Raw genomic sequence first — 13,546 nt, 5'->3', positions numbered from 1 at the left:
ATTTCTCAACAACTAAGTAAAATAAATTCCTCTAAAAAAAAAAAAAAAAAAAAAAAAAAAAAAACAAAGTAAAATAAAATGTCTTCGGCTCATATATAACATGGCCAGAAGATTCTCTCAAATAAATTTTCCCACATTCTTAGCAATTTCAATATTACATTAATATATTTGATTAGCCTGGACGGACGGCATCGGAGAACGATTCATTTTTTTGAAAACGCAATTTTTTTGAACCAACTGCCTCTAATTAGAGACAAACAACGTACAATCTCAATAGTCTTCCCAGTTTAAGGTAATTATCTTTCTTTTTGTTCTGGTTGCACTCAATCTTTTGTTAGTGAATTAATTTCTTCTAGATCGTCTCTACGATGTTGGCTTGTTAAACTAAACAACTTAAATCTTGATGTCTTATGTGATTAATTTTTTTTTTCTTTTTTTTTTTTTCATGGGTCTTGAGAAATAAGGTATATTTCCTAACATGGATCGTGTTCAGACTTCTCGATGTAAGTCTGAAAGGTTGCAACTGAAAGCAGAGGTGAGTTGAAATTAATAAATCTATTAATTAGTGTTTACATTTAATTAAAAGAAGCTGTTGAGAAGCTTCCTTCAATGGGAAGAAATTTTATGCAAGCTACCATTATGGATGAATGTTTTAACTAGGGGCGGGGGCTTCTGGTGGTTCTCAACTCAAAGAACATGTCTTTTTCTTTTAAAGACTTTCTTGTAATATTGAATAAATTAAGAAGGCTATCACGAAACTTCTCCAATGTATTGAGAAGCCTGTTAAATATGATAGAAAAAATTACAATTGACATGCATTTTGCTTATTTTTTACCTGAAACGTGGGGTCTGATTTATTAATTATATATATGGAAGAGTTTAGGGCTCAAAGAAATTCGGGGAGAAAGTTTTTGTTTTTCTGTCAAACTATTTGGGGTGATTCAGTTTTGTCTTTTCATGGTGCGACGTGGCACTACCAGGTCAGGCCAATCTTATCCAAGTCGTAGCTCTCAATGACATATATGCTATAACATTTCTTATAAGCAAATATGGAGATATTTTCCATAGGAAACCCATCTCATGAGCTTCTATGAGCTCGTTGAAATTGCATTCCCGAAAATTATATCCACAAATTTTGAGACTTGAACTCTCTCTCTCTCTTTCTTTTTTATTTTTTATTTTATTTAAAGAAGTGTTTATTCTTCTCTACTCTTCTCAAATCATTGTTGGCTTAAATTTATTTTTATCCAAACTGCATATTCCATCATAAATATTACATTCTTTCGTTTCACAATTAAGTTAAACAATCAAAGTCTAAGATTTTATGGCATGTTTGGGTAATTTTTTTTTTTTTTGAAATATTTTTTAAATTGAATTCAAATTCTACCAAGATTTTATATAAATTTTTCTAATTTTGTTTCAAGTTTTCAAATCATCCGAACAAAATTTCAAAATACTATTGGATCAATGCGCTAACTTTTAAAGAAATATATATATATATATAAAAGGGTTCAAGTCAAAATTAACTTTACAGCCATCTACGTACCCTCAGACCTAGTGTAATTTTTAGCCATGGTCAAACGCCCAACCAATACATTTTTTGTTTTCCTAATTCAAGCAAATACATATATACCAAAAGAATATCATATATGAAGCCAAGTACATTATATAAGCTCTCTCTCATACCTGCTCTTGTAACCATCAGTTATGGGGGTTTTGGTTGCAGCGATAAGGTTTGGCTTTTGCGTTTTACTGAGGAGGATCACAAAAAGAAAGGGGGTAGTAGTAGTAGAAGAAGAAGATGAAGAAAGTGGCATTTTGGAACCCATGGATGAAGTGCTAATAGAAGGAACAGGACCAAAAAGTTTTCCGTACAAGGAATTGGTTGTGGCTGAAAGAAAACATAAACAAATGAAAAATAAAGATTGCGGAATAATAAAATAGACAAAAGAATTTTACGTGGTTCGGTCTATGATATACGTTCACAGGATAAAGCCCAAAGAGCTACATTGTTGCTCTTATTCCTTGATTATTTACAATGTAAATGATCCATATTTATAGGGATATAGAAAAAATACAAAATAGTATGTAGAGAGAATATAATCAAATCAGAATTGAATGTATTCAAATTTGATTTGATTATAATCAATTACAATAAATGACGATCAAATCCTTTAATATATAGAGAGTACCGTAATATACGGTATCGATATATTCTCTAACATCTATATGGAGAGTATCGTAATATACGGTATCAATATATTCTCTAACATCCCCCTGCAAACTCAAGGTGGAAGATTCTGAAATTTTGAGATTGATTTTTTTTTTTTTTTTTTTTTTTTTTTTTTTTTTTTTTTTTAATGTTGGGTCGTATATAACCCAGTTTGGAGAACATATTTCTTCTTCTTCTTCGAGCCAACTGTGGGCTAAATAATGAGCCTGGGTAGCGAGGTTTTAGGTAGTACCTCAAAGGCTAAACATATAATGGGACATCTATGAGCCAAAGAAAATGAGCCAACTGTGGACTGAAAATAATATGGGCAACTTGGCCTCTTGATTTTTTTTAATTTTTTTTTTTTCGGTTCTTTCTTTTCCTTTTTTTTTTAATTTTTTTTTATTTATTACTTTTTTCATTCCATCTGCACAACGCTACACTCATTCGATTCAAGTCATGCAAAATAACTAAGCCTTTCTCAGTTTCTCTACACATTTCTATTCTTTTTTTTTTTTTTTTTTTTGTTAACCAAGAAAACACTGAACTGAACGGTTCGAAAAACCAAACGAAATACCTGCAACCAAACGGAGACCTTCGTCTCCAACAGCTCGCCTGAGACCTGCCAGAAACTTGCCGGTAGGACTAAATCTCGTTGGAGAACACCACAGATCGCCTGGAACGTCGCCGGACAACTCAAAAGTTGGCGGAAAATATCAAAATACCACAAAATCCGCTGACAACCATGAAAACCACCATTAATGGCCAAACGTCGCCGGTGAACACAACAGAACCGCCGGAAACTCGACGGAGACAACCAGACGCCGCCTCAAACGATCTGAAACTGTCGGAGCAAATGAGAACTTGCTGGTGACACCAACTAGGATCGACAAAGAGCCAATCTACAAACACCCACCGTGAAAACACACAGAAAGAATTTTTTTTTTTTTTTTTTTTCCAGGAACAGTACGAAATCTCCCCAAAACGAAATGCAATTTTTTTTCCTTTTCGTTTTCTTTTTTCTTTTCTCAGGAACAGTACGAAACAAATTTTTTTTTTTTCCTTTTCTTTCTCAGGAACCGTACGAAATCTCCCCATAACGAAATTTCCTCTTTTTTTTTTTTTTTTTCTCAGGAACAGTAAGAAATCTCCCCATAACGAAATACAATTATTATTATTATTTTTTTTTTCAGGAACAGTACGAAATTTCCTCTTTTTTTTTTTTTTTTTGTCAAATACACTGCAATATCTATGGGGATGAGATTTGCAAAGCATTGACTATAAGAAAAATGAAATACAAGAAAATGAAAAACAAGAGCAATAAATCACAAGACCTTTGGATCGAACACTGGCGTTAGCCTATAACTCTGATACCATAAAAAAAACATAAACAAATGAAAAATAAAGATTGCGGAATAATAAAATAGACAAAGGAATTTTACGTGGTTCGGTCTATGATCTACATCCACAGGATAAAGCCCAAAGGGCTACATTGTTGCTCTTATTCCTTGATTATTTACAATGTAAATGATCCATATTTATAGGGAAATAGAAAGAATGCAAAACGGTATGTAGAGAGAATATAATCAAATCAAAATTGAATGTATTCAAATTTGATTTGATTATAATCAATTATAAATGAGGATCAAATGCTTCAATATATGGAGAGTACCGTTATATACGGTATCGATATATTCTCTAACATCTATATGGAGAGTACCGTAATATACGGTATTGATATATTCTCTAACAGTGGCAACGGATAACTTTTCGGAGGAAGGGAAGCTTGGACAAGGAGGTTTTGGAGGCGTCTACAGAGGTTTCTTGGCCGAACAAAACATGGAAATTGCTGTCAAGAGGATGTCCATCAGCTCTGACTAGGGGAAAAAGGAGTATGTTTCAGAGGTGAAGACAATAAGCCGTCTGAGACACCGGAATTTGGTTCAACTCGACGGTTGGAGCCAAAAGCGTGATAGCTTCCTACTTATATACGAGTGCATGCCCAATGAAAGCTTAGATTATCATTTATTTCGCAAGAAAAGTCATCTCTCATGGCCAGTGAGGCACAAAATTGCTAAAGGGTTAGCCGCTGGATTACTGTATCTCCACGAGGAATGGGAGCAAAGCGTGGTGCATAGAGATATCAAATCGAGCAACATGATGTTGGATTCAAACTTCAACGCGAAACATGGTGACATCGGTCTAGCTAGGTTTGTTGACCATGGACTTGGATTGCAGACGAAGGCTTTGGCCGGGACGATGGGCTACATGGCTCCGGAGTATTTTAGCACAAGCAAGGCTAGTAAGGAATCAGACGTTTTCAGCTTTGGGGTGGTGTTGCTGGAGATCGATTGTGGGAGAAAAGTGGTGGAGCATAATGCAGAAGAGTCAGAAGTTGGTTTAGTCAACTGGGTGTGGGCGCTTTATGGAGGTGGAAGGCTTCTCGACGTAGCCGATGACACGCTAAATGGGGAGTATGAAAAGGAGGAGATGAAGTGTTTGATGAGTGTAGGGCTATGGTGTGCTAATCCAGATCACAAATCAAGGCCTTTTGTAAGGCAGGCAATTCAGGTTCTTAATTCTAAAGCACCATTGCCGAGCCTTCCATCCCATATGCCTGTGACCATGTATTATTATGCGCCTGCAGGAACGACTTCAACACAAATCTCCTTCACTTTTACAGGCGAGGTTACAAACAAGCTAGAACTTCTCGTGCCAAGCGGTTCCATCCAAATGCCCTTTGTAAATGTTGTTCAAACCGAGTAACGATGATTCATTTTGTAACATGCTAGATGCATGGTTGTATAGAAAGCATTCCATTTTCTCCCTCCCTTCTTGCGTTTTATTTCCCATTAGTGATCTTATATATGCTCTATTCGTTTTAATGTAAAACCTTTTAGAAAACCATTTTTCGAATTTAAGCTTTTTCTTTCTCCCACACACTCTCTCTCACAGTTCATTCTTTGTTACTATTGGAGGTTGCCAAGAGTTGTAGGACACCACTGGAGTTAGCTGGAATTAGCAGGCCGTTTTCCGAGCCTTAGGACCCTTTCATTTTCCGTCACTCCCTCGTTTCTTTCACCATCATCTCAAAGTCTTACTTTACTACGTACATTTACTTTATTTCTTTTTCTATGAGTAATCCAAATCTCGATTACTCTAGGAAACATTGACCCTCTATAACTGAGAATAATGAATTGTGTAACAAATGAAATTTTAATTTATTTAAACTTATTTATAATAATAACCGTATTATTTAAGCTTGCATATAGATTTGGATAGTAATCTAAAATGGTTATTACCACATATGCTGATAGCGAATAATAACTAAATTTAATTAATAATTGCACGGATGTGGATACCTAAAAGTGATAACGACATTATACGGCAATAGAAATGCAGATATTGGTAATAACCACGTCCGCATTTTCACCCCTATCGGCATGTAATTGATTTAAGGTTCAGTCTCATTGCGTTGTTGACCATTATTGGTGTCGGAAAGTTAAAGCCATGGCAGCGTTGCATTTGGGTTGCATTTTCTGGGTACTGGTCTCCATGACTTGGTCACACTACTCCCGAAATTGATTGTTTGCTCTAGAGTTGATCGACTAGCTTGCCATCGAGTCAGTTAGTTGATGTGGAAGATCCGGCCATGGCCTACAATTCTTGGCTTCTTTATTAGCTGGAGTTTGCTTCTTCTTCTTCTTCTCATTTAGGGGCCTTTTTTTTTCTTTTTCTTTTTTTAAGAGAGAGAGAGAGGGGGGAGTGATTCTGTTTTGAGTGTAGAGATTTTTTTATAAATCTAAAATAGAATAAAAGCGAAAGTAAGAGAGATAAAAGAGACAGTGAATTTACGTGCACTACAAAAAAAATGCAATTAGCCACGTGGCTACAGTAGCCGTTACTGTAGCCACGTGGCGAGATGTAACAGAAAATATGAAAAAGCCAGTTAGCCACGTGTATTAATTCCACGTGGCCAATTCGCAACGTGTATTATTTACACGTGGCTAAAAAAAAAAATTTAAATCTTTTTTTAAGAAATAAAATTTTTATAAAATATTTTTAAAATTTAAAATTTTAGCAACGTGGTCATAGACCACTTTGCCATTTGCATGTTTTGGGGGAAGGGTTTTAAATTTGTCTTTGATTTCAATTTTTTATTTATTTTTTCCTTTTCTTTTTAAAAGCCGGATCTGGCTTCCTAAATTTTTTTCTTTCTTATTTTCTTTCTATCACTCGTCTCTCCTCTTTTCTTATTTTTTTTCAACTCTCTTGTGTCTCCCCAGCTCCCACGTACGTCTCTCCCCATTTGTCATAAAAAAAAATGGCTCACTTTGTTTGTATTTTTTTCTCAACAGATCGACGACGACTCACCCCCACCCGGATGCACGACTCGGAGAAGCTTGTTTTCGTCGTCGGTGATGGAGAAGAGGCCGGTGGTTTGTGGGTCCTTTTGATGGTGATTTTTGGTATTTTTGTTAATTTGTTTTGGTCCTTTTTGTTAGTCGCCTGAGTAGTTGGTTTCTTTTGGTGTTTTCTGCTCATTCTCGGCCAAATGGATATTTTTGAAGTGGGTATTTGGTGTTTAATGCTCATTCTCGGCCAAATGGGTATTTTTGAAGTGGGTATTTTCGTCGATCGGTGGCGTGGGTATTCTCGCCGGATCTCGACGACGAGTTGGACGAAGATCCGGTGCAGATCTCGCCGAATACACCGGCCCTTTCTCCAGATCTTGCCGAATTGCCAGATCTCAACGACGTACACAGGCCCTTTCTTCGTATAACGTATACCGTATACAATATTAGAAAGAAAAAAAAATGAAGAAGAAAATAACAGATCGTATCTGTTCTTTTCTTGTATTTTTTTTTTTGAAAAAAATCCTGATTTTGGCGACGTGCACAGTAATAGGTGGCTAAAAATATATAATTTGAATTCAAAAAAAAAAAAAAAACAATTCGCCACATGCATAGTAATAAATGTGGCCACTGTGCCACGTGTATTTCTATACACGTGGCGAATTGTACAATTCGCTACAACCGGATCTACAACGCTCCTAACACGTGGTCATTTACACGTGGCGAACTGTAAGTGGCGAATTACTGTATTTTTTTTTGTAGTGGTGGTTTGGTCAATGACCTACGTACACAGAGTAAAGCACAAAGGGGTACATTGTGCTCAATAACTTGATTGTTTACAATACATAGGTCCCTATTTATATAGTTGATTAAGTCGACCTATACAAGTAAACCTAAATCGACTTATACTAGAAAACACAAATCGGCCTAACTAGAATAATTAAGAAATATAAATCAATAAGATCATATTCAGAATATATTCTAATACAAATTATTCAGATCCTACAATTTTAAGTACTTTCCACAACATTTCAATTTATTCAGATCCTACATTTTTATTTTTATTTTAAAAAAATATTAAAAAATTATGAAATGAACTCCCCCTTAATCCTTATGAAGGTGAACTAATTTCATTTGCAAAGTAAGTTTACTTGACCGTATAGTTGAGTGTTTGTCCTTAGATAATTATAAACCGCCACTACAAGAAATTTGCACATTAGCGGCCAACTTTTTAGCGGCAACATTTAGACGTCGCCACTAATGAGTGATCTTTAGTGGCAACTTTGGTGTCGCCGCTAAAAAGGTGCCGCAAATATACACTAGATCATTAGCGGCGACCGCATGTCGCCGCTAATGATCCTTCATTAGCGGCAACTCTTATGGGTTGCCTCTGATGAGCGATTATTAGCAGTGACATCTAAGTGTCACCGCTAATAATGGATCAATAGCAGCGACAATTGGAGTTGCCGCTATTGACCCTACACAATAAATTAAAAAAAAAAACCTTATTTGTCAACGGCGACATCTAAAAGTTGCCGCTGATGCTAGATCAATAGCAGTGACATCTAAAAGTCGCCACTAATAATGGGTCAATAGCGGCGACAATTAGGGTCGCTGCTATTGACCCTTCACAATAAAAAAATAAAATAAAAATCATATTCTAACCTCTTAAAATCATATTAGTCTCTTTTGTATTTTTTTTTAAAAAAAAATTAAACAATCGTGATAGAAGTCGATCGATCAAACTTGACATAGTAAATGTTTGATCTAACGTGCAATTGATCCTAAGTACTAGTTCAATCAATCATGACAGGATCATAGGATATGATTGATAGAAAATCTGATTAATCCAAGTGTATTACTCCGATTGATTGAACATATATCCAATTGAACCTATTGCATTAATCTGATTAATTATGATAGAGTTTGGTCGATCAAACTTGACACAATGAAGGTTCGATCAAACGTCCGATAGATCCTAATCTAGTAATCTTATCAATTATGATATAATAATATGATCGATAGACCATCCGATCGATCATAGTGCATTAGTTCGATCGATCGTAATAGATTCCTATCAATCAAACTTGACATAGTGAAAGTTCGATCTAATGTGCGATTGATCATAAGTAGTAGTTCGATCGATCATGACAGGATCATAGGATTAATAGAAGATCTTATCGATCCAAATATATTACTCCGATCGATCGAACATCCTATCGAACCTATCGCATTAGTCTGATTAATTGTGATAGAGTTCGATTGATCAAACTTGATGTAATCAAGGTTTGATCGAACGTCCGATCAATCCTATTGTAGTAGTTTGATCGATCATGATAGAATAATATGATTGATAGACCATCCGATCGATCCTAAATAATAGTCCGATCGATCATAGGATTATAGGATCGATAGAAGATCTGATCAATCCAAGTGTATTACTCTGATCGATTGAACATCCAATCAATCATTGTGCATTTATCCGATCGATCGTGATAAGATTGTTTGATCGATCAAACATTTAATTAATTCCAGTGCTTGATATATTATGAATGTATTATATATATATATATATATATATATATATTGAACATGCAGTATATATGTTAATAGTGATTACATGCATATATACGTACATCATATATAAATATTTTAAGATTATATATGTGTAATATATGTATAACATATATATTTTTAAATTGTTGTTAAGAAAAAAAAAATTAAAAATTAGTTTTTAAATTTTAATAGACAATTTTATTTTATTTTTTTCATTTGGGGTCAATAGTGGTGACCCAAAAGTTTTGGGTCGCCGAAGTGACTACTTATCAACGGCAACATTTTGTATCGCCGCTAATAATGTCATTAGCGGCGACAACTATAAAAAGAGTAATGCTACATATTACCCCCTTGTTTCCCTAAAATTGTTGTGGCTCTTAAAATCACTATTGAATTTATGATAAATCACTATTGAATTTATGATAAATCACTATTGAATTATGATCTAATGGTTATTTTAAAAGCCACATCAATTTTGGGGGGACAAAAAAGAGACAAGGGAGTGATATGTAGCATTACTCTTATAAAAATGTGGTTTTTGTCCAATTTTTCGCTCAAATTGGCGTGAATGAATTTTCACGAAATTTTTTCTCGTTCTAATCTCCCGCCCCTCTTCCTTTACTTTCCCTAAATGGCTAATAAATCCCTAGAATCTTTCTCTCTTGTTGACTCCCCATACACTCGGCCCCTCCTCCCAACGCCTTTCTCTCTCTCTCTCTCTCTCGCACAACGTCGCCAGCCGTCCCACTCCAAGCCTGTTCTGTCTCCGGCGGTCTCGCTCTGGCAGTTCCTCTTTCTCTCTGACTGTCTCTCTCTACAGTATTCTCTAATTTACTCTCCATTCGTGTTCTCTTCCTTCCAAGTCTACTAGATTTATGTAGGGTTGGCAATTTTTGACACGACCCGCAAACCCGAGACGAACACGACACGAGAAAATAGGGTTAGGGTTTACTGTAATCGGGTTCGGGTCATAATCGGGTCAACCCGATTATGACACGATTATAACACAATCCTACCCGGATCACTTTATGGTAGTCTTTACCCGCATCACTTTACTTTTTCATTTCACTTCACCTGTTCACCATCTTCACGCCTCACGCGGTCACGGCTCCCCTCCTTGGCTCCTTTCAAGTTTCACCCTTTCAGTCTTCCACCATCACTTTTCTTTTCACTTCACTGTCTTGACTCTTCACAGGCACAGCCGTACAGCCGCATAGCTTCACCTTCGGATCGGACGTACTCACGGGTTCACACTCATGGCTTCACGCGGCCTTCACTTCCGGGTTCACTGCTCACACTCACGGCTTCACGCCGTCTGACTCGGTCTGATGTTCAGCGAATCAGCGGCTCAGACGCTCAGTGCTGTGAACACGGTTGGTCATGCGATCTGGGTTTGGAAAACTTGGGATCCCTAGATTTGGCGCTTGTTTGCTGTGAACACGGTTTCTCGTGCGATCTGGGCTTGGAAACCATGGCCGGATTGTGTTGTTTGGTAACTTTGGTTCTTTTCTCTTGTGATTGCAGTGCGGATTGGGATTTGGGGACTGGGGTTGTGCCGTTGTGGGGTGGGCACGGGTTCACGGGTTTGTGTCGTGTAACTTGGCTCACAATTGGGTCGTGTCTGGGTTACAAGTTTTGACCCGATTAATAATCGGGTCGGGTTCGTGTTGAACCTAAATATGTAATCGGGTCAGTCGGGTTGACACAAACCCGACCCGCAAATCCGAATTGCCAACTCTGGATTTACGAATTGGCCACCGAAAAACAGCCTCAGAGGAGAAAGGCACACTAAGGAACACTCAAATGAACACTTAATGTTAAGTTGTCATGATTAGTATAATTATTTGTTAATGGTACAATGCTATATGTTTTGTCACGATTTTTCGTAATTGTTGGTCTAAATTCGTTTTGTTTTCCTAAAAAACAATCTTGTATCTTGGAACCCTTTTCTTAATTTTTTTTGTCCTATGTTTCACGTTTGCAAACTGTGTGTTTCCCATATTCAGATTTCTTTTCTTTTCTTTTCTTTTTTTTATTTTTTATTTTTTTTTCTTTCCTGAATCTGTTTTCAGGCGTTAGATGATGAGTAGCCTTAAAAGTTGCTTGATTCCCTTGTTTTCTCATAATTAATGTTGGACTTTCAGACAGGAACAGTTAGTGGTAAGGCAGGGAACCAAATGGACTGGACTGCAAATAACACATTTAAATCTTTCAAAGGTACTGAAATTGATACATGATTCTTATGATTTTGTTATTCATGAAAAAAAAATTATGGCGTCATATGTTTATTATGGAACATACCATTACTGAAATTATATTTTGACTGCACTGCCTTTAAACTATCATCTTGGTACAGTAGTTGAGATGGTTCTTATGGAACTACCTGGTCTTCTATTTTTTTTCGACCTAAACATTACTTGTTTTGTTCTGGGCTGAGATATATTACTAGGTATTTCTACTTATTTTCTGTAGATCATGATATTTGTTATATATGAGTAACAACTGAGCTGTGATTGATATTGGTAGACTCATTTTATGGATAGAATAGTACCAGGTTTTTCTTTTGTCATTTTAAGATCTTTGTTCTACAACACACTATCATAATCATTTCTTTAGTGTTGCAGGTCTTCATGTTTTAGCTTTTGAATCTGTAAACATCCCTTGGTTTGATGTTTTTTTGCTGACATTGGGGATGAACAGTCCTTATCCTAGTCTTTGTCTACCTTCTCTAGCCACTTGAAACGAATAAGTGCAAGGATAATAAAAATTTCCCAGAACATTTCTCAGCTCATTGAATTAATGTTCTGATTTCACCATTATTGACTTTTCAATCTGATTCTATATATGTGTGTGTGTGTTCATATCATTTTGAATTTTGAAGTTGTCATCTTGTGTCTCTTGAAGGAGCAGCTCTGGGGATGTCATTACTGGAATCCTAGAGTGGTGGGCATTTGGCTTTGAAAGGGATGAACATTCAGGTGTTGCTCTGAATAAATGCATTGGTTATGCAATAACATTAATATCAATTCTCATGAATAATTGTTACTTTTTCTTGTGTGCGCGTGTGCTCATGGATGTTAGATGATTTTTTTATTTTTTTTTTGAATTTAGAGGATGTATCTCTCTATAAAAGTGACATGACCCTTGCCAGTATGGTGATTGGAAATATTTGTTTTCTGGAGTGAAGAAAATAGTGATGAGATTGCTAGGAGAGCACATCTCTAGGAAAAATGAAAATGTAAGAAATTACACAAATGTTTTCTGATGATTGCAAAATTTAGAGTGAATTTTAGGAATTTGGTATGTGCTTGCCTTTCAAATATAGGCCTGATACTTCAGAATGTGTTGGGGCTGGGCACTTGGATACTACATGCAATGCTTATCTTGTTACCAGGTAAAGTGGAATAGTTAATTCATGAATAATTTGTATTTGTTAGGAATACCATGAAAAGAACCTGATATAACAGTTCACCAAACAATTTCAGATTAAAAATTTGAATATCTTTATTTATTGGTGTAAAATATGTATCCTTTTTTTGCAAGTCAATATTAATAATTGGTAAGCTATTGCCTTTCACAATGTGGTCTCACAAGTAGTTTGAGTTCTTCTAATGCGTTCTATTTGAGAAAACATTCTCACCTTGTACGTAGTTAGGTGCTTAGCTGATTATCAACTTATCACATCTGTTTCTTTGGTAAAGCAGGGTTCCTAGAATTTTCATAACTTCTTCGGTCTTTGAAATGCAATGGAATTGTTATATGCTGCAACACATTCATTGACTGAGGCGATGAATATTATATGAAACATCTGAGTTAGTGTTTTAAAGGTACATGGTGGCTTATGCTGAGGTTGCACTGAGACAATCAGCAAGGACAAAGGTATTTGGTCTGACCAGGGCCTAACATGATCAATATTCTGTATTGTTGCCTATCCCAAGACCTGAGTTACCCTTTTCCTGACATACATATTACGATGATACAGTTTTAAAGACAAGGAAATTTTTTATGTAAGATGTTTACTGTTAGAATGTATGTACTAGAATATTCACAGGGTTGATTGTAAATTACCATAGTTGTATTCCCTCACCTACCATAGGTGATGAATATTTTTGTAGAATCATTACAATTGGTTTTTAATGAAGAATCATTCCAATTGGTTTTTAATGATATGGTGCGGAAATATTGGATAATGTAGGAGTTTAATGGTAAGTTTGATAAGTAATTATATATAATGATACCTAAAAATATTTTTTTCAAAAAATATTTTTTTTTGAATTTTTAATAGTGTCACCACTAATACTTGACCAATAGCGGCGACATCTATATCGCCGCTAATACTTCACAATTAGCAGCGACGTAAGTGTCGCCGCTATTGATCATTAGAGCCTGAGTGTTTGCGGCGACCGCATTAGCTGCGACATGT

The 13,546-nt window shown here is 35.8% G+C and overlaps 1 pseudogene; it reads left to right on the top strand.

The window, feature by feature from the left end:
* Window positions 1-478: 478 nt before the first annotated feature.
* Window positions 479-13,026, top strand: LOC133881200 (L-type lectin-domain containing receptor kinase IX.1-like; annotated as a pseudogene).
* Window positions 13,027-13,546: the final 520 nt, after the last annotated feature.

This window comes from Alnus glutinosa, chromosome 11 (assembly GCF_958979055.1).
Source record: "Alnus glutinosa chromosome 11, dhAlnGlut1.1, whole genome shotgun sequence".
Classification (NCBI taxonomy): Eukaryota; Viridiplantae; Streptophyta; class Magnoliopsida; order Fagales; family Betulaceae; genus Alnus; species Alnus glutinosa.
Note: the sequence above shows the minus strand (reverse complement) of the source record. Positions and strands in the feature narration are given on the sequence as shown.